The sequence below is a fragment of the Echinops telfairi genome, unplaced genomic scaffold, assembly GCF_000313985.2.
Source record: "Echinops telfairi isolate 266 unplaced genomic scaffold, ASM31398v2 ScPeMD7_31;HRSCAF=116, whole genome shotgun sequence".
Taxonomy (NCBI): Eukaryota; Metazoa; Chordata; class Mammalia; order Afrosoricida; family Tenrecidae; genus Echinops; species Echinops telfairi.
In genome coordinates, this window is record NW_022103928.1 from 39,152,110 (window position 1) to 39,171,528 (window position 19,419).

The 19,419-nt window shown below is 37.0% G+C and overlaps 1 protein-coding gene and 1 pseudogene across 4 annotated transcripts in view; one reads left to right on the forward strand and one right to left on the reverse strand.

The window, feature by feature from the left end:
- LMBR1 (limb development membrane protein 1) overlaps window positions 1-19,419 on the forward strand; it is a 160,872-nt gene that overhangs the window by 73,981 nt on the left and 67,472 nt on the right. The window lies entirely within an intron of this gene.
- Window positions 16,151-16,682, reverse strand: LOC101640261 (annotated as a pseudogene).

The following is a 19,419-nucleotide window of genomic DNA, read 5'->3' on the forward strand; positions in this document are numbered from 1 at the left end:
TGTCATCAGTCTCTCCAGCGGGCCTTCTTTGTTACTTTCTTCCTTCTCCCACAGAAGTGATAGGGTTGTATTGTGCTTGCTTGTTGATAGAGCTTTTCCTATTACTTACCTAGCTATTTTCAAGCATATGGACTTAGTATACTACACACAGAAGTTCTTATACAGGGAAAACACATGAAAGATAAATATTCTCTTCTTAGGTCCTATTGCTCTTATCGCAAGAGGAAGGAATCAAAGTGTTTCTCTGGAGCTGGAGTGGTTATGGATTCCTGTACTTTTAATCCTTTAGAATGTGATAGTTTTAGAACTTCTGTACAGAAGAAGACACCTAAGACTTGAAATTATTTTGGTACCATTAGGTAATTAATTTAGAACCTTCAGGTTACCTTATAGTAAAGTTCTTCACAATGAAGTTCTCTGTACAGAATTGCCACCATTCTTAAAATTTTTTAGTATAACTAATCACCACCCCAACATTTATGCCAGTTTTTCAACTAATTCATTAGACTCAGATCCAGTAGGTATAGTTCTAGGATTTAGTATGATTAGCATGTGTTTTGGGACAGACTGCTCCCTATAACCCCTAATGTTTTTGTCCATTCTCTGTAACTACTCACCATGACTCACTACCATCAAGTTATTTCTGACTCATAGTGACCCTGTGAAGGGATTACATGGCTGTAAATCTTTGCGGGCAGGCAGACTTATCTTTATCCTATGGGATGGCTGGTGGGTTTGAACCACTGAACTTGTGGTTAGCTGGCCAACACCTGCATTGGAACTTAGTCTACACTCCAGACTGCTTGACTGAACTTTGAATCCTGTGCCGGTCTTATCATTTCCTCTTTTTGGAAGACTCTACTCTTCTTGTGCACACCCTTTGAGACTCACTTGGACAGCATAGCTAATTTTCTCCTGTCTTTAGCCTACCCTTTGTATGCTTTCTTACTTCTCCTGCTGTCTTTTAAAAATTAATTATTGGGGACTCTTACAACTCTTTTTTAAAAAAATTATTTTATTGGGGGCTCATACAATTCTTATCACAATCCATCCATCCATCCATTGTGTCAAGCACATATGTACATTTGTTGCCCTCACCATTCTCAAAACATTTGCCTTCTACTTTAGCCCTTAATATCAGCTGCTCATTTCCCCCCTCCCTCCCCATTCTCCCCTCCCTCATGAACCCTTCATAATTCATAACTTATTATTGTTTTGTCATAAGTTACACTGTCTGACATCCCCCCCTCCGCCCTCTTCTCTGCTGTCTATCCCCCAGGGAAGAGGCTATGCGTAGATTCTTGTAATCGGTTCCCCCTTTCTACCCCACATTCCCTCCACCCTCCAGGCATCGCCACTCTCACCACTGGTCCAGAAGGAGTCATCTGTCCTGGATTGCCTGTGTTTCCAGTTGCTATCTGTACCAGTGTACATCCTCTGGTCTAGCCAGATTTGTAAGGTAGAATTGGGATCATGATAGTGGGGGGGAGGAAGCATTTCAGAACTAGAGGAAAGTTATGTGTTTCATCATTACTACCCTGCACCCTGATTGGCTCATCTCCTCCCCACAACCCTTCAGTAAGGGGGTGTCCAGTTGCCTGGGCTTTGAATCTCCACTCTGCACTCACCCACCTTTACAATGATTTTTTTGTTCTTTGATGCTTGATACCTGATCCCTTTGACAGCTCGTGATCACACAGGCTGGCGTGCTTCTTCCATGTGGGCTTTGTTGCTTCTGAGCTAGTTGGCCATTTGTTTATCTTCACGCCTTTAAGACCCCAGATGCTATATCTTTTGATAGCCGAGCACCATTAGCTCTCTCTACCACATTTGCTTATACACACGTTTGTCTTCAGTGATTGTGTCAGTAAAGTGGGCACCCACTGATATGATTTTCAGTTCATTGATTCCTGATAACTGATCCCTTCTATACTTCGTGGTCAGACAGGCTGGTGTGGTTCTTCCATGTGGGCTTTGATGCTTCTCAGCTAGATGGCCGTTTGTTTGTCTTCAAGCCTTTAAGACCCCAGATGCTATATCACAACTGTTGTCATAATCCATACATCGCTTGTATCAGGCAAATTTGTACATATGTTGCCTTCATTCTTTTCCAGGCATTTACTTTCTTTTGAGCCCTTGGCATCAGCTGCTCCTTTTCTCCCCCCTTCCCCTACACCCTCATCACCGCTTGATAGATTTTACATTGTTATTATTTTCATATCTCACACGGACCTCTGTCTTCCCCCATGTTTTCTATTGTTCTTCCCCCTGGAGAGGGGTGTATGGTTATGTGTCCTGTATTGCTATCGGTTCCCCCTTTCTCCCTTCTTCTCCCCTTCTGCCCCCTATCCTTCTGGTATCACTATTCCCACTCCTGTTCCTGGAATTTGTGTTGTGAGCTCCCAGCATTCTAGCTGTGCTTCTCCCAGCAAAATTTGGTGATTCTTCTCACAGCCCATGAAATTAATAAAAAACCACCAACTTTCTTTGGGAGCTCATACATCTCTTATCACAATCCATACATTCATCCAGTGTGTCAAGCACATTTGCACATATGCCACCATCATCATTTTCAAAGCATTCCCTTCCCATTTGAAGCCCTGATATCAGCTCCCCGTTTCTTCTGGTTTTCCAAGGCTGTAAATCTTTATGTGAGCAGAAAGCCTTATCTTTCTGCAGCAGAACAGTGAGTTTAAACTGCTGACTTTGAGATTAGTGATCCACTATGCCACCAAGGCTCCTTCGTATGTAACAAACGTCCTCTTATTAAATGCATAGATAAGTTCTTAAGAAACCAAGAAAATCTCCAAAAAACAAAGCCAAACTGAAGGAAAAAAACCACCCAGATAGTAAATCAGTAAGTGATGCCATGGCTAGTGACCCTGAGGGCAGGCCAGTGAAGTAATTCATTAAAGATAGATAACAGGACCTTTTACTTGACAAGTAGCCAACCCTTAGGCCTGCAGAGTTTAGGAGAAGGTATGGGGCCACTGTAGGGCTACACCCTCTGCAAAAGGGTAAACATATTAAAACACACACCTCTTCACCCACTGATCTAAGAAGCCTGTTTCAGCTTTAGCTTTATCCCTGAGAATTCGCCCACATGGATATACCTCTCAAGAATGTGGAGTTCAAATATTTACTATCTGCATTGTTGGGGAAACCCTCAAGTCAAGAAATATTTTTTAGTAAGGTAAAGAGGTTTCTATAAATGTATTGTTAAAACTTCTCTTAGAAAATTTACTTGATATAATAGAAGATTCATAATAAACAAAATTTTGACTTTGTCCCATTGAAAATGCCTTGTGATATTTAATTTTCTTTAAATTAATTGAACTTTATATAATCCAGACTAAACAAAATTTGGTTTTAGTATCATGCCATTTTTTGAAAATATTGGTTTTCTACAAGTTAACTCTCATGATAGAGCTGTAAAACATCTTGGTCAATAGAAGTTGGTAAAAGATGCATACCCCTGTAGAACAAGATAATCCCAGAGGACCTTATGCAATGCCCAGCATTTCACTGAAAGGGCACCCCATAAACTCAAAAACCTTTTCAAGTTTGGATATATTTTTGGTTCAAAAATAGATATGTTAAAATTTTAATTATTAAAATGAGATATAAAAATACATGTGCATAGTGCTCAAAGAATGAGCAGGTATATTGTGATAGGGAAACATTTTTCAGCGCAACGCTACTAGCCTTTATCTCACCAGTGCAATTTTCACTATTCTTAAAATTTCTAATAATCCCCTGTGATTGTGTGAGAAAATCTATCAAGATTTCCCCCTTAGGGTCCAAAAAAACAGCTGCTATGGCCTTCTGAACTGGCAACTTGCTTCCAATTTAACTGGCTCAGGAGACCCCTTCATAAGCCACTGTTTTGATTGGACCTTATCTTGAAGGCTCCCTAATGAAATTAAGACAAGCGCATTATTGAGAGCATTTGTCCGTGGCCGTCCACTCACCACAGAGACATGTTTAAGATGATTTGTTTGAAATATACCCGTGCATGTATGAACTGTGGAAAATCAGTGCTATTCTACCTATCCTTATATTCCTGTTCATGACATCTTTCTTTGAATTGGTTTTAATAAAAATTTAAGTAATGTGTTCTGCTATCAAAGGATATAAGGAATGGCAAGGTCTAGGGTGCAATGGGGGAGCTGCACTTAGCAAGCAACACTAACATTTGCTGTAGGCCGATGCAGTAACTATGGGTCCTGGACGAGCCCTGGTAGTGTAATGGTTATGTGTTGGGCTGTGATCTCATAGTTGGCAGTTCGAAACCACCAGCAGCTCTGCGGGAGAAAGACTGGACTTTCTACTACCACCGTTATAGTCATAGAAACCCACGAGGGGTTGCAGTGAATTTGGTTAGAATTGGTGGTCCCAGAAGCAAGTTTCAGGCTACTGAGATACTCAAACAAATAAATATAGATCCTACTGTTATCATCAGAGGTGGAAGATGTTAAAAGAAGCTACACCCGAATTCTTAAATGCAAAGCATCAAAGGTGACCAAACATTTGAGAAAAGCCAACTGTGTTGTTGTTGTTAGGTTTCATTGAGTTGGTGCCAGCCAATAGTCAATATGGGAGCAGAAAGCCTCACATTGACCTCAGTATCTGTTTGATACTGTGGAACGGAAAATTACAGTTGCCTATTGGTCTAGTTGTGAGGACCACCAACAAATAGTACTATGAATGAATGGAGTTGGTGGACAGGTTTAGTAACAATCTAGATAGATGCAGCTGAGAAGAGATCATTGTGAACTGGGAATTCGATTTAAAGTTATCAGTCAAAATGTAGCACCAAGTTAAAAAAATGTAATACCAAGTTACCCAAAAGGAAAATAGGAAGAAAAAAAGTTAAGAGATAGGAGGATAGAGAAAGTTTAACATATATGTCATCAGAATTCTAAAAAAAGAAAATTAAGGGAAGATGAAGCAATATTCAAAGAAATAAGAATTTTTCAAATTAGTGAAAGACATACATTTTCTAATCAGGAAGCAAAATGAACCTGGATGTAGTGTATGTAACAAAATTTATCGAGATACATCTGGTGAAATTGTGGCAAACCAGGACTAAGAGACGAGGCACCATGGAGAATCACGGTGGTGGTGGGTGTGCGGTGGCATCGAGTCAGTTTCACCTCCCTGTGACCCTCTGTACAAGAGGAGGAAACACCGGTCCCATGCCACGCTCACCGGTGTTACATTTGAGCTCCTTCTTGCAGTGAGCTGTGTCGAGCCATCTTCTGTAGAGATCTTGTGTAGCTAGTGAGACCGTTGAGCCTTTGTCTGGCACATTTTGGGCATGTTATCAGGAGGGCTCAGTCCCTGAAGAACACCCTCATGATTGTTAAAACAGAAGGTCAGTGAAAAAGATGAAGGCCCTCAAAAAGATGGTTTGATACAAAACACCATTTGTAATTGCTAAAAATGTTGAACTGCTTAGGTATAAATCTTCATCAAACATGTACAGGGCTGCAATTATGAGCTCAAGCAATTGTTGTGAATAACCCTAATGATCTTTCTGTTGCTGTGTTTTTATTGGAGTTTGTGTTTGGGGGTCTTATGAAATGAATTATAGGATACTGACTCAGGTATACTGTAAGTTTTTATTATTTACTTCTATAAAATCAATTTTGACTCCCAGTGACCCTATAGGACAGGGTAGAACTACCTTTGTGGGTTTCTAAGGTTGTACATTTCCATGGGAGCAGAAAGCCTCACATTTGACCTCAGTGTCAATTTGATCTTGTTGAATAGAAAATTACAGTTCCAGTACTTGAAGCTTTTATTTACATATGCTTGGCTTTGGGTCCTATACTAAAATTATAGGGTTGTATTTAGTATGTTTTAAGCATTCTCCCTCTATTTACATGCCATTTTGTCTTTTTATGCCTTTTCCCTGTATTGTGAAGTATAAAACATAAAACACATGGACTAAGAGGACCTGCATTTAAAATGAATGTTTTGAGAATGATGAGGGCAGTGAATGTACGAATGTGCTTTACACAATCGATGTATGTGTGGATGGTGATAAGAGTTGTATGAGCCCCCAGTAAAATGATTTAAAATAAATAAATAAAATGAATGCTGGTGTATATTAACAGTGTTACCATGGACAAATTACTTAAGTTTTTCGTGTGAGCTGCTTTGTTTATGAGGAGGTTTCAAAAATTTTGTGGAAAATTTCCATTATCTTTAAATTCCGTTTCCTATGAACTTTCTGAAGCATCTTTGTATTAACGAACTTTTTACCATCTGGTTTATTGTGAAAATTCAATAAGCAGTAAAAGCAACTAGCAGGAGTTCTGCAGACTTCAGTCCTTCTTGTCTATAAACTTCTAACCAAAGAATTATAGAACAGAAAGTGAAAAAAATGTGATAAATTGATCATTAAATAATTTTAATGTGATGCAGTGTACTAAGGAACGTTATGTTTCAAGATTTAGAATTGTTTAAAATTTTTATTATCTGGTTCTAGCAGCTGCTGCTTTTTTTCACGTTATTTAGTCTTCAAATTTTTATGCTGGGAACTTACTATATTAATTTATTTACTTGAAATCTAGAGACTTTCCCCGCAATATTGTGGGACATTTTTGCTCACAAATTTTAATATGAGGAACAACTTAGTTCAATGAAATAACAGTATTAGTGTTTTGATCTTTTTCAAATTTTAATAGTTTGAGAATCTTATAATTTTATTTTTTAAATCTTGAATAGACCACACAAGATCACAAGCATATTACTTTGTAAGAATGGATTCGGTTGAATATATTAACATTTAAAAGTATTTTGCTAAAGAGTGTAAGAAAACTTTTACAAAGCTATTTTCTTTCACTTGGGACCAAAGCTCCTTTTGTGCATACTCTTAATGATTACTTTAGGAGCAAAGAGGGGCAATGTTTGACAGGCTTTAGAGTTGCTTGCTTGTAGTTTTTTCATGGCCTAAAATAATTAATACCTGCTTTTATTTTCTGTTCTTTATTAGTGCTTCTATCGATCTTCCCAAGATGACTGCATGTATGTTTGGTGCAGCCTTAATGTCATGCTGAGCAAACCTTATCTTAATGTTACTAAGAGACCCTTTTTGTTACATGAAAACAATGGCTTGATATTTATTTTAAATGTTCTGTGAATGTAGAAATTTTTCCCAGGCTTTCCTAATAGGTGGAGACATAGTGTAAAAAAGTGCTATTTACATACCTTACAAGAGGTCAAGATGTCTAAGAAAAATCTTGTTTAAATTTTCATCACCATAGAAACATATCAGCTTATTGTTATATAGCCTTTGTAAGTACTTTGTGATTTTTCACTTCATTGATGTTTACTACAGAACAGTTAAATGTGTAATTGACCAGTATAAAAATTTCAAGAAGCTATTGTATCGTAACTATTTTCATTTTTTAGGTTTCTTCCCCAAGTATTTCAATCTAAAAAGAAATATATGTGTTTCTGGGTTAAGTTTTTATTTACTGATTTCATCTAATTTAAGCTGCTATAATGTTGGGATAGTTGTAATTTCAGAAATAATTAATTATACTAGTCTTTTGATAGTATTCTGTAATTTAGATTATTTTCTTTCATTGGCAGAAAGAAGTTACTTTGTTCCAATAGTGTTTAAAACTGACACACTGTATATATCACACTATAATAAAGGGAAGGAGTTGTGTTAAAGTATTTAGGTTTATGTTTTGGAGCAGGGCTGGAGTAGTATGTAAATGGAGATAAAATATGAAGTTCATAAAATCCTCATAATATATGACATAAGATAACTTGTTAAATAAGCTTTTAAAATTTATTGTTAGTACATTAATAGGGAAAGTTTTTAAAGTTCTGTGATTTTATGTTCATGAGACTTCTCAGTTTATAATTCAACAATGGAAATCTTCTTCCTATTTTTTCCCCAATGTTTTGCCATGATGGCTTTGTTGAAGGGTATTTCAGTAAGTTTATCTGACATCTGGTACATCTTTGAGCTCAGCGTATGTAAGAAGGGAGCTGATAGGAAGCTTCCCCTTGGGGCTTTCCAACTCCCACTTCTGACTCTTAATGGAAAGATGAGCAGTAGGCTTATTTTTGCTTTATATGCTGTCCTCTGGTGATTAATGGTAGTGATAAAAGCACTCATGATGCTTTTCATTACTTTGCAGACAGAATCATATATAAAAGTTTAAAAATCTTCCATATGACGTACTACATACTGTCATTTTTAGGCTTTTTAATATTTGTATGATCTGAAGAAAGGTAGTGATAAACATTTCATACATTGTTTGGGTACAATTAGTACTGATTAGCATATTGTGTCTCTGTGTTTTAATTGTTACAGCCCTATTACTTCTCTTTTCTCCTAAAATTTTGAAGGTAAAAATCGACTGTTATTTATGAACAAATTAATTTTTTCCCCAGTTGGTTTGGTTTAAAGCTCTTCAATAGGCATTTTATTGAATTCAAGTTGACCAGATTTTGTCTTACATGATCTTAAAAGTGAGATAAAAATTTGCAAAAAGAAATTGGAGTTGTCCTATCTCCTAGTGGATTAAGTCAGAATGACAACTATTTAATTATTATAATGATTATCTTCAGTATTTCACTGGATAATCATGATCATATTAATGATTTTCATGGCTTAAATTGAGATAGCCTTTTCTTTAAGTATAATTTAGCCTTTCTCATTTTTATTTATGAACATATTTAGTCAGTTTTACTACCTTTGAGTTGACCAATTTGAAATAAATAATTTTTGAACAGTTTCTGTTATTTTATTATAGTATTATAGCAATAATACTATATTATCCAAAATTTATTTTGGATAAATATTTCTCATCTGATTGCTTGGGAATATGCATATACATTTTAGATACTTTAATTTTTTATATTTAAAGTAGAAAAATATCCTCTTGGTATTAATAGCAAGTTTTTATTGATATACATGCACACACACATAAATACCTAAGCCTGCTTTCAAGTTGATTCTGGATCCTGTAGGACAGAGTAGGATTGTTCCACAGTTTCTTAGGCTGTAAATCTTTAGAGGCAGACTGCCATATCTTACTTCCACAGAGCGGCTGGTGGGTTTAAATGATCAACTTTTTGGTTAGCAGTTGGATGCTTAACCACTGCACAACCAGGCCTTCTACACATACTAACACACATTTTTTTAATGTTTGAGGGAGATTTATATCTGGGCACTGAAAAAGGATGAGAAATTTGGAATAAATACCCTTCCTTTAATCCACCTATTTCTCCATTGCAGGCTTGTATTCTGTTAGTAAGCCAGTACTAAGAGTGACATGTTCAAATTTAAATTTTGCAAAGATTATATTCTCACTGAAATGTAGGAATAGATAGGATTGCTGATTAGGAAGATAAGAAGTAGTCCAGGCAAGATGTATGTGATGACAGTAGAAACAGGTGTGGATGGATTTGAGTTGGAATAACATGATAGAGTTAGAAAGACTTGGTGTTAGTGTCGCGGCTCAGGGAGTGTATTGGGTGGGCGGGATGGGATGTGCACACTAGGAAAGAGTGGTAAAAAGGATGTTTCCAAGGTATTGGTAAAAACAAGGTGGTAGTTGTGTCATTCAATATTGAGATATATGAGACTGAAGGAGGATTAGAGTATAACATGATGAATTCAATTTTAGAATTAAGTTTAACTTACCTGAGAGACATTTAAGGGGCGTTAGCTGTTGACCTCACTGGTGAGATTTGGTTTAAAGATATTAACTTTGGATTCACCAATATTTATGTAATATTTTAAGCCATGTGAGGAGGCAAGATCACTGTCTTAGTTACCTAGAGCTGCTATAACAGGTATACCACCCATGGGTAACTTTGAAGAACAAAAATCTATTTTCTTACAGTTCTGGAGGCTTACTATCTTATGCACTGAATGCAAGGTATGGTTCTAAGTGGAAGGACCTTTGTGTATTTCAGCTTTCACTCAATGCCATTGATTCCAACTCATAACAACCCTATAGAACAGAGAAGCTGTGCCCTAGGGTTTCTGATCTTATAAATCTTTATAAGAGCAGACAGCCTCTTCTTTCTTCCACGGGTGACTGATGGAATTGAACCACTGACCTTGTTGCTAGTGCCTAGTCCCATGCTTAACTCACAGTGCTACCCGGCTCCTTATTTTGTTGTTTGCGCTTGCAGATACATTTGCTTCTGTCCTCAGCATCTGTCTTCTCCCTGTTTCTGTGCATATATGTCTCTGTGACTAGGCTGCTTTTTATATAAATCAGAAGTGGTTAGGTTTAGGATCTACCCTAACTTGGATTGACCTAACTAACTGACTCATTATATTGTATTAGATGACATTATGGATGGCATTACATTTGCTGTTGTTGTTAGGTGCCTTTTGAGTCAGTGCCCGCCCATAGTGACCTTATGTACAACAGGATGAAACACTGCCTGGTTCTGGGCCTTCCTTAGAACTGATTCTATGCTGGAGCCCATTGTTGCAGCCAGTGTCAGTCCAGCTCCTTGAGGTCCTTCCCCTTTTTCCCTGCCCCTCCACTTTACCAAACATGATGCCCTTCTTTAGGAACGAGCCTCTCCTGACACCACAGCCAAAGTATGTAAGATGAAGTCTTTACATCCTTGCCTCTAAGAAGCACTCTGACCATACCTCTTCCAAGACAGATTGGTTTGTCCTTTTAGCACTTTCAATATTTTCAATATTTTTCTCCAGCACCACAATTCAAATGCCTCTATTCTTCTTTGTTCTTCTTTACTCAATGTTCGACATTCATCTGCATATGAAGCAATTGGAAAATACCATGACTTGGGTCAGATTCACCTTAATCCTCAGAGTAACATCCTTGCTTTTCAGTACTTGAAAGAGGTCTTGTGCAGCAGATTTACCTAATGCAACCCATTAAAAAAAAAAAATCTTTTGACTGCTGCTTCCGTGAGTATTGATTATGGGTCCAAGCAAAACAAAAGCCTTGACAACTTCAGCCTTTTCTCATCATGTTACCTATTGGTCCAGTTTGTGAGGATTTTGTTCTCCTTTATATGGAGTTATAATCCATACTGAAGGCTACAATCCTTGATCTTCATCAGTAAGTGCTTCAAGTCCTCCTTGTTTTCAGGAAGAAAAGTTGTGTCACCTGCATATTGCAGGTTATTATTAAGCCTTCCTTCTTCATATAATCCAGCTTCTCTGATTATTTGTTTAGCATACATATTGAGTAAGCGAAAGGACTGCTATAACAGGTGTGTATTGATTGGTGAGAGAACACAACCCTGTGCCTACCTTTTCTGATTTTAAGCCATACAGTATGCCCTCATTCTGTTTATACACCTCAATCCATGTACAAGTTCTGCATGAGCTAAATGAAGTGTTCTGGAATTCTTATTCTTTTCAAGGATATCCATAGTTTTTAAATTTACAGTAGAATGCCTTTGCACAGTCAATAAAACATGAGCAAACATCTTTACAGTATTTTCTGCTTTGAGCTCAGATCCCGCTGGCATCAGCATTGTTGATGACTTGTTGATGACAAGTCCTCTTCTGAATCTAGCCTGAACTTCTGGCAACTCCCTGTCAATGAATGTACTGCTGAAATTATTGTTGAATGGTCTTCAGCAAAATTTTACTTGCTTATGGTGGTCAATGATGTTGGTCTATAATTTGAGCATTTTGTTGGATCTCCTTTCTTTGTAATAGGTTCAGATTTGGATCTCTTCCAGTCAGTTGGCCAACTGCCTTCCATATTTTCTGGGATAGATGAGTAAGTGCTCCCGGGGCTTTATCAGCTTGTTGAAATTTTCAGTTGGTATTTTATCAATTCCTGGGGCCTTGTTTTTGACTGCTGCTTTCAGTACAGCTTGAACTCTTTCTTTCAGCACCTTTAGTTCTTGCTTATATGCTAGTTCCTGAGATGGTGGATTATTGACCAGTTCTTTTTGGTGCAGTGACTCTGTATTCTTTCCATCTTCTTTTGATGCTTCTGCATTATTCAAAATTTTTCCCATAGAATCTTTCAATATTTAAGTTCAAGACTTGAACTATTTCTTGAGTTCTTTTTGTTTAAGATATGCTGAGCTTGTTCTTCCCTTCTGGTTTTCTAACTCTAGGTATTTTCACATTTCATTACAGTATTTGACTTTGTCTTCTTGGACTGCCCTTTGAAATTTTCTATTTATCCATAGTTCTTTGACTTTGTTTCTTCCATTTGCTTTAACTACTTAAGAGCAAGTTTCAGAGTCTCTTCTGACAGTCACGTTAATCGTTTTAATAATTTTTTGCTTTTTTGATGAATTATATTGATGTTTACCTACAGCTCATCAGGTCTTCTGTCATTAGTATTCAATTCTTGAAATTCAGGTGGGATAGACACAAGGTAGTATTTTGACTCTGGTGTTCTTGTTTTAAATTTCTTCAGCTTCAACTTGAACCCAAATATGAACAATGGGTGGTTTGGTACACAGTCAACCCTTGGCCTTGTGTTAGCTGCTGGTATTGAGCTTCTCCATGGTCCCTTCCCACATTAGATGTAAGATAATTACTTTAGAGTAGATTACATCACAGATGTATTCGATTGCATTAGATTTCAACAAGTATTATGTGGGACAGTTCAATACATAGCAGCCACATAGGGAGAGTTCTGAGCAATATATCTTAAATCACCATCATCCGAATCAATTGAGGTACCACTTTGAGATAGGTGCTCAGAAATTGGCAAGCCCCTTGGTAATTCTGATGAATGCAGACATTTGAGAACTCCTAATGCAGTATATGAAAAGATGAATATCTAAAATTGAGCCATGAAAGAAAAGGGGTCCAGAATACTTTCTTTATAGCATGAAACAAACAAACAACCAAACAAACAAAATCATTGAGATGGAGAAACAAGTATAAAGGAGGGAAACAGAGAACTGAAGTGTAGAGAAGGGAAGTTGAAGGGATTCAGACTACTCAGCTCTGTCTTGTGAAGTTAGAAGTAAAGTAAAATTTAGGAATAAGAAACTGGGGGATGAAATTTTGGATTGGAAAGAACGGAAAACATTTTTAAAAACCATTGTGAGAATTGTTTTTATTTTTTTGATTGTCAGAAATCAGTACAAATAGTACTAAGATAACATTAAATGCTCACTATGGAATGTAGTAACCCCAAATTCTCATTGTTTCATGAATTTCACTAGCAGAATTCAGTAGACAAGGAGTAAATTAACAGTGGGAATTATTTAAGCAAGTCTGACAGAAGGATCAAGGGCTACTATTGTATTATTTATACTATATTATCATTAAAATACAGTAGTTCACCATAGTATTTAGGCAATGGAAAACAGAAGACTGATTGAGAGGCTTGGGAAAGATAAAAGGAGTAATTATAATAGTCATTAAAATGATGAGGATGTAGAGGTAGAGTAGAGAACTGAAAGAGTGGGACAAAGCTGTGGTCTGAGCAATTTGGAAGTTTGAGATCTTAGAGGCAAGTAAGAAATCATGGAAACAGGTTAGTACATATGTGGGTGGCCATGGCAGAATGGAGATTAAGTTCATTGAAATTGAGGTTATGAATTTGTGTGTTAGTTATGATGGCAGGGATTGTAATGAGACATACTCATGAACCAGATCTTTATATATCAAGAAATATAGGGTTGTTTCTTATAGGTTTTTAGATTATAGGTGACAAAGATGAAAATCTGGTTGTATAAAATGGCTTTAGAGGGTGATATAAATTTATTTCAGGCTTACAGATTAGCCTGCCAAACCTTGCAGAATTAAACAAAGGCAATAATTTGAGTCATTATAGCCAATCCTCTTGTGCCTACAAAGCATCGGACATTGAGCTTGCTACCTACATTAGCGCATTTGATTCTCACACTAAGAGGCAGGGGTGTTACTAGCATACCCATTGTGTAAAGAAATAAATTGAGGCAAAATGAGGATTAGCAATTTGCCCAAGATTATACCACTAGTAAGTGGTAGAAGCAGGATTTGATCCCATGCAATCTTTTGCTGGAAACAACTCATTAGACTGTCTATCTTATAAACAACTTTAATATTAAAAAGGAAAAAGAAAAAGGCAATTTTAGGTGCCTCCTCCTGGAAGTAATTTATTTAAAAACAAAAACAAAATCAGTTTGTTTTCAGTGTACTTAAATACTACTCATCTACTTTAGAAAACTTGGAAAATACATACAAAACATAAACTATAAAAGCAAAATAACTTCCCATAGTAGTAATACCTACAAATGTTACCATTAGTACTGGTTGTACATCTTTTTTTAAATGCACTCTAAAAATGGGTTCATTGTATGAATGCTGTAAGATGATATTGTGAATATTTTCCATTTAATAGTTGTATTTTATTCTATTTCAGTGTTATCATTTATTACACCCATCTCTTGTGGTTGGATGTTTAGATTGTTTGGTTTATGTGTGCCTTTGTGTACACATACGTGTGCTATCTTTGTTGTTATTTGGTAAAATTGCTGATGGAACACTTTTATTTTAGAGATAAAATTATAATCATATGGAAAGTTTGTGTGTTGTTTGAAGGCTTAAAGTACTCACTTGTAAAATCATCTGTGCCAAGCACTTAAAAACAAAATTATTGTGATTTTCATAGGTTTACAAAGCAGACCATCAGTTTAACTTTCAATAATTTATACATGTATTTCTTCTAATCCATTCCAATCCCCGCAGTGCACCGTACCATCACTTATCCCACTTCCTCCTTGTGTTTTGTAGCAAGTACTTTTATTAAAAGTAATTCCTCTTCAATGTATTAGACTTTTGTCTTTTTGTTCTTGAGTCAGTGTTAGAACAACTTATCTACCTCTAAATTTATTCCACGTATTTCATTCTGTTTTTCATGTGGATTGACAGTTATACCTGATAGTCTCTTAAGTTAGAAATATAAACTGCATCTTAATAGAACTCTTTAGTAGTCCCTGTGCGATTTTTCCCTCTTATTTTCTCAGTTGTTCTTGGCAGACATCTAAATTTCCATCCTTAAAAAAAAATCACAGCTTAGATTTACTTTTCTTCTGTTCTATTTTGTTCTTCATTAGTTGCAGCATTTATTTTAATTGCTTGCTTTATTATCCCTTGTTTAGTTTATTTTCCAAATGCTTGAGTTGAGGGCTTTAAAATTTATTATTATTTTATTTATTTAGAATAACAAAAAAATATTTTACTAAAACATAAGATTTACAGAAGTTTCCAGACAAGTCATACAAAATGGTCACAAGCCTTTTTTGAAGGAAGGAGTCTACACGTGACAGCAAAGTCGCAATGGTATTAGTGAGGGCTGTGATGTCTAATGTTCCCATTTTGGTCCAAACAATCAATCTTGTCAAACTACAGTGTCTTAAGTAAAGTTAGACTTGGCTAGAGGGTATATTCTTTTCTGTTGTCCATCCCCAGGGAGGAGGTCACATATAGTTCCTTGTAATCGGTTCCCTCTTTCCTACCCACTCTCCTTCTACCCTCCCAGTATCACCACTCACACCACTGGTCTTGTAGGGATCATCTGCCCTGGATTCCTTGTATTTCCAGTTCCTATCTGTACCAGTGTACATCCTCTGGTCTAGCCAGACTTGCAAGGTAGAATTCGTGTCATGATAGTGGGAGCGGGCAGGAAACATTTAGACGCTAGAAGAAAGTTGTGTTTTTCGTTGTTGCTACATCACACCCTGACTGGCTCGTCTCCTCCCCGAGACCCCTCTGCAAGGGGATCTCCAGTGGCCTACTAATGGGCTTTGGGTCTCCACTCTGCATAGAGGGTATACAGTATTCTAAAGAACAGCTGGTTAGCTACTTTTAACCAATGGAATTAGATTACTAAAAAAAGGGGAAAGGAGCCCATAAATTTAAAACTACCTCTCCCACCTCAAAATATAAAATAAAGAAAAACACCCACGCCCCTGCAGCTAGCCCTGACAGCTACCTTCATTCACAGTGCTTTATACTTAGACCATGATGGGGAAGAAATGAATAAAGGCAGAGGGGCCACTGCTTTTACACATTTAACAACACTCCAGATGATACTTCTAACTTCTGTTCATGCTTTACAACAGTGAATCAGAATAAGACAGATTTGTGAATGTGCATTTAATCACCAAAAGACTGAAGATGTCTGGGCTTTTATTCAGTAATGGTTCATTACTGTGTCCATTAAATGCAAACAAAAATAGGAAGAAGTCTTGGCAGAACAGGAGAAGTGATGCACACTTGATTATCAGATCGACTTAAATATTATTCATGACATAGAGTCTAGTCCATGCGCTAGCTGTTTCTATGGCTTGAGCTTTGCTGGTCTTCCACTGCTCAGCTACATCATTTGCTAATGGATCATTTGCATTGGGAGCACTTAACAAAGCCTGGATCGATAGAACTGTGCAGATCTGCAGTGCTGGGGACCACTTACCTTTCAAAATAGCTAAACATATTCTTCCCAACTTGTCTACTTTAGGGTGATAAATTTTGGTCATGAAACGTACTTTAGGAACTGCCATTGGGTATTCTTCTGGAAGGAATAGTTCAAGTTTAAAAGTCCCTCCCTCAAAGGGGGAATCCTGGGGGCCAGCAATGACCACATGAAAATAATGGGCATTGCTCTCATCTGGTTCCTGGTAATGCCAGGAACTGGTTCTGCCAGCAAATGCTGGGTATCCTTGATAATCCTGCGGGGCAGCCCAGCCATCTTGTCGAGGGCTTTTAAATTTTTTATCACTTCTTATTTAATAATCAAGCTCATTTTAGTAGCCAAGTATACATTTTGATAAAATATTATTGTTTTGTCATTTCCTAAGTATTCTTTAATTATTTTTCCATCTTTTTATTGAAGCCTTTTAACTTTATTCAGTTATTTTAATTTCTTTGTTACTAATGTTTTATGTTTGCAGAGGGATATTTGCATTTCAGATTTTGATGCATTATTTTAAAGTCCTGGTTATGCTGTCGGGTAAGTGATGCACCCACTAACTACCAGCTTGGTGGTCCAAAGTCACCAGCTGCCTTTGGGACAAAAATAGGGCTTATTGGCCCTGGTAAAGATGTACAGCCCTGGAAACCTTATATAGGGTTGCTATGAGCTACAATGAACTCAATGGCAGTAAGTTTGGGTTATTCTTTTATTTAATGTCTAATTGAATTTTGTGAATTTTCTCTGAGTAGTTGAAACAAATGAATACACTTTAATAGATAACTCATTTATTAACTCAGCTTTATTATTTTCCAGGTTCTGTATGTCATTGTTATATTTTCCCCTTATGAGCACGCACCTACTGATAGAGAACTATGTTGAGAGACAGTGTGCCATTGGCCCCGAGCATTCCTGCATATCCTTGCTGGGTATGCCAAGAATATAAGATCACGGCTGACTTTCCCTAGGGCCATTTGATAGGGCAGTATTTGCAGGGAGCAACCCAGGAGGGCACCCTCTGCGACAAAGCACAGGCTTACTTTGCTAAAAAGCAGTGGATTCTCTTAAGTTACCTGTTCTTCAGTCCAAATCCCCTTCATATGTCACATACTTTTGAACCTGTGGTATCACATCAGGCTGCTTTCTGTGCCATGAATAATAAAGTTCTTTATTTCTGAGCCAACAGTCTTGTGTTTTCTGCCAGAAGCCACTCAACAGCAACAGGCTAATGTGTTTGCTTGTAAGGAGGGTAAAACCAGCGCTACACCTGACAGTTCTGGTAACGAGATGCACTGCTGACACAGACATGGCTTTCTGGAAGAGGAGGGGAGGGTAATGGCTTTACAGGTGCCAGGCTTGGTAATCTGAAAAGACTCTTCAGATCTTGTAGTGAATGCTCTAACACAAGTGGTGGAGGAGGGAGAGGAGCAGGAGTCCCTCACTGCTCTAAGGGCTGATGAGGTTGAATGGTGCTTTGGTTGCTGCTCATTCCCCTTTGGTGGGGAGGAGGAAGGGATGTTAACATGACAATGAGGTTACAAGGGAACAGCTTACTCAAAAGGCCTTGTGGTGGTGGCTGCTGAGTCAAGATGTTCCCACTGCTGAAATAAAGTGGTGTCAGCAGTGAGAACCTTGCTATTCAATATAGAGCTTGTGAGTTCATTTGGTGAGGCTCGAATGGGTGGCCTCCAAAAGCAAAAGTGAATCCAAGGTATTACATAATTGCGCATAACCCACAGCATTTGTTTCTGGCCCCTAATAAATGCCTTGTGAGGAAGATGAGGCTGTGGACTTAGGAGTGCACATTAAATCTGCGCATGACTGCAGGCAGAGTATGACAGTATGTGTAGGGCAGCGTATGCAAGCTTAAAAAGAATAGATCAACAGGCTAGGTTATTTTTGGACACCAGATGGTGCATGGGAGAGGAAGTAGCTCCAGTGCTTACACACCCACGCAGGGGACCAAAGGAGTAAAATGCCTTTCTGTTAAACCTGTCAGTGCCTTCCCCTCCCCAACATTTGTCTTCTACATCTTCACTCCTTACATTGGCTATAGTGGATACATTTCACTTTATCGTTGTCTCTGTATGTCTGTGTATTTAAGACTATTTGTTAAAATTTTACTATATCCTCTGTTTTTTACTATACTGAGTATTCCTGTATTTTTCCTACTGTATTAGAAGGTAATACAACTTTTGATTTTAGTAGTAATAAACAAGTTTTTAAGAGCACGGTTTAACATCATTTTCGCTGTTGTCAGGGTAAGAAAGAGAAATATAATTTTTAAGTGACTCCTATTTAAAGTGAATTTTTTTCCTGTAACATGTATCTAAATGTCTACTTCTTTATGAAACAATCTAGGCCATTAATTAAATGGACTTTCAAAGGTATTTTTGCATTGAATTTAGCTTGTTATTAATGATTTTGAGGAAAAGTAAAAATTTTCTTGAATTTAACAGACAGTCCTGGAATGATGTGTAAAAATCATTCAATCATAAAACTCAAAATTTCCCATATAGTAATATTTCCGAAAATGATCTTTTTAATGAGATATCATTATTAAAAAATATATTGATAAGGAAAAGGTTAAATCTTGGGCATCAGCAAAAATCACAATAGAGAACAAATGGTTAGAAATATTTCATCATTTTGAAACAAACCGTGTTCCATACAATAATGCACTAAAAATTGTGAAATAAATGCTGTCCTTACCAGGAACTAATGCTGCGACTGAACGTGTTTTTTCTACGGTAAATAAAGTGTGGACATCAGAAAAATCACAGTTAAGTGTTGAAACTTTGAAAGCCAATTTATGTGTGAAATATAATTTAACAAATTCTTGTGAAAAATTTCATGACCTTTTAAACAACGGCAGCAATCTACTAAAAAAAATTTCACTCAAATGAGAAATATGCCAAAGAATAAAATACGATACATAATTGTTAATGTATTATATTTGTAAATTGTACTTATGTTGAAATTAACAAAATATATCACAATACTATTTTTGCATTCT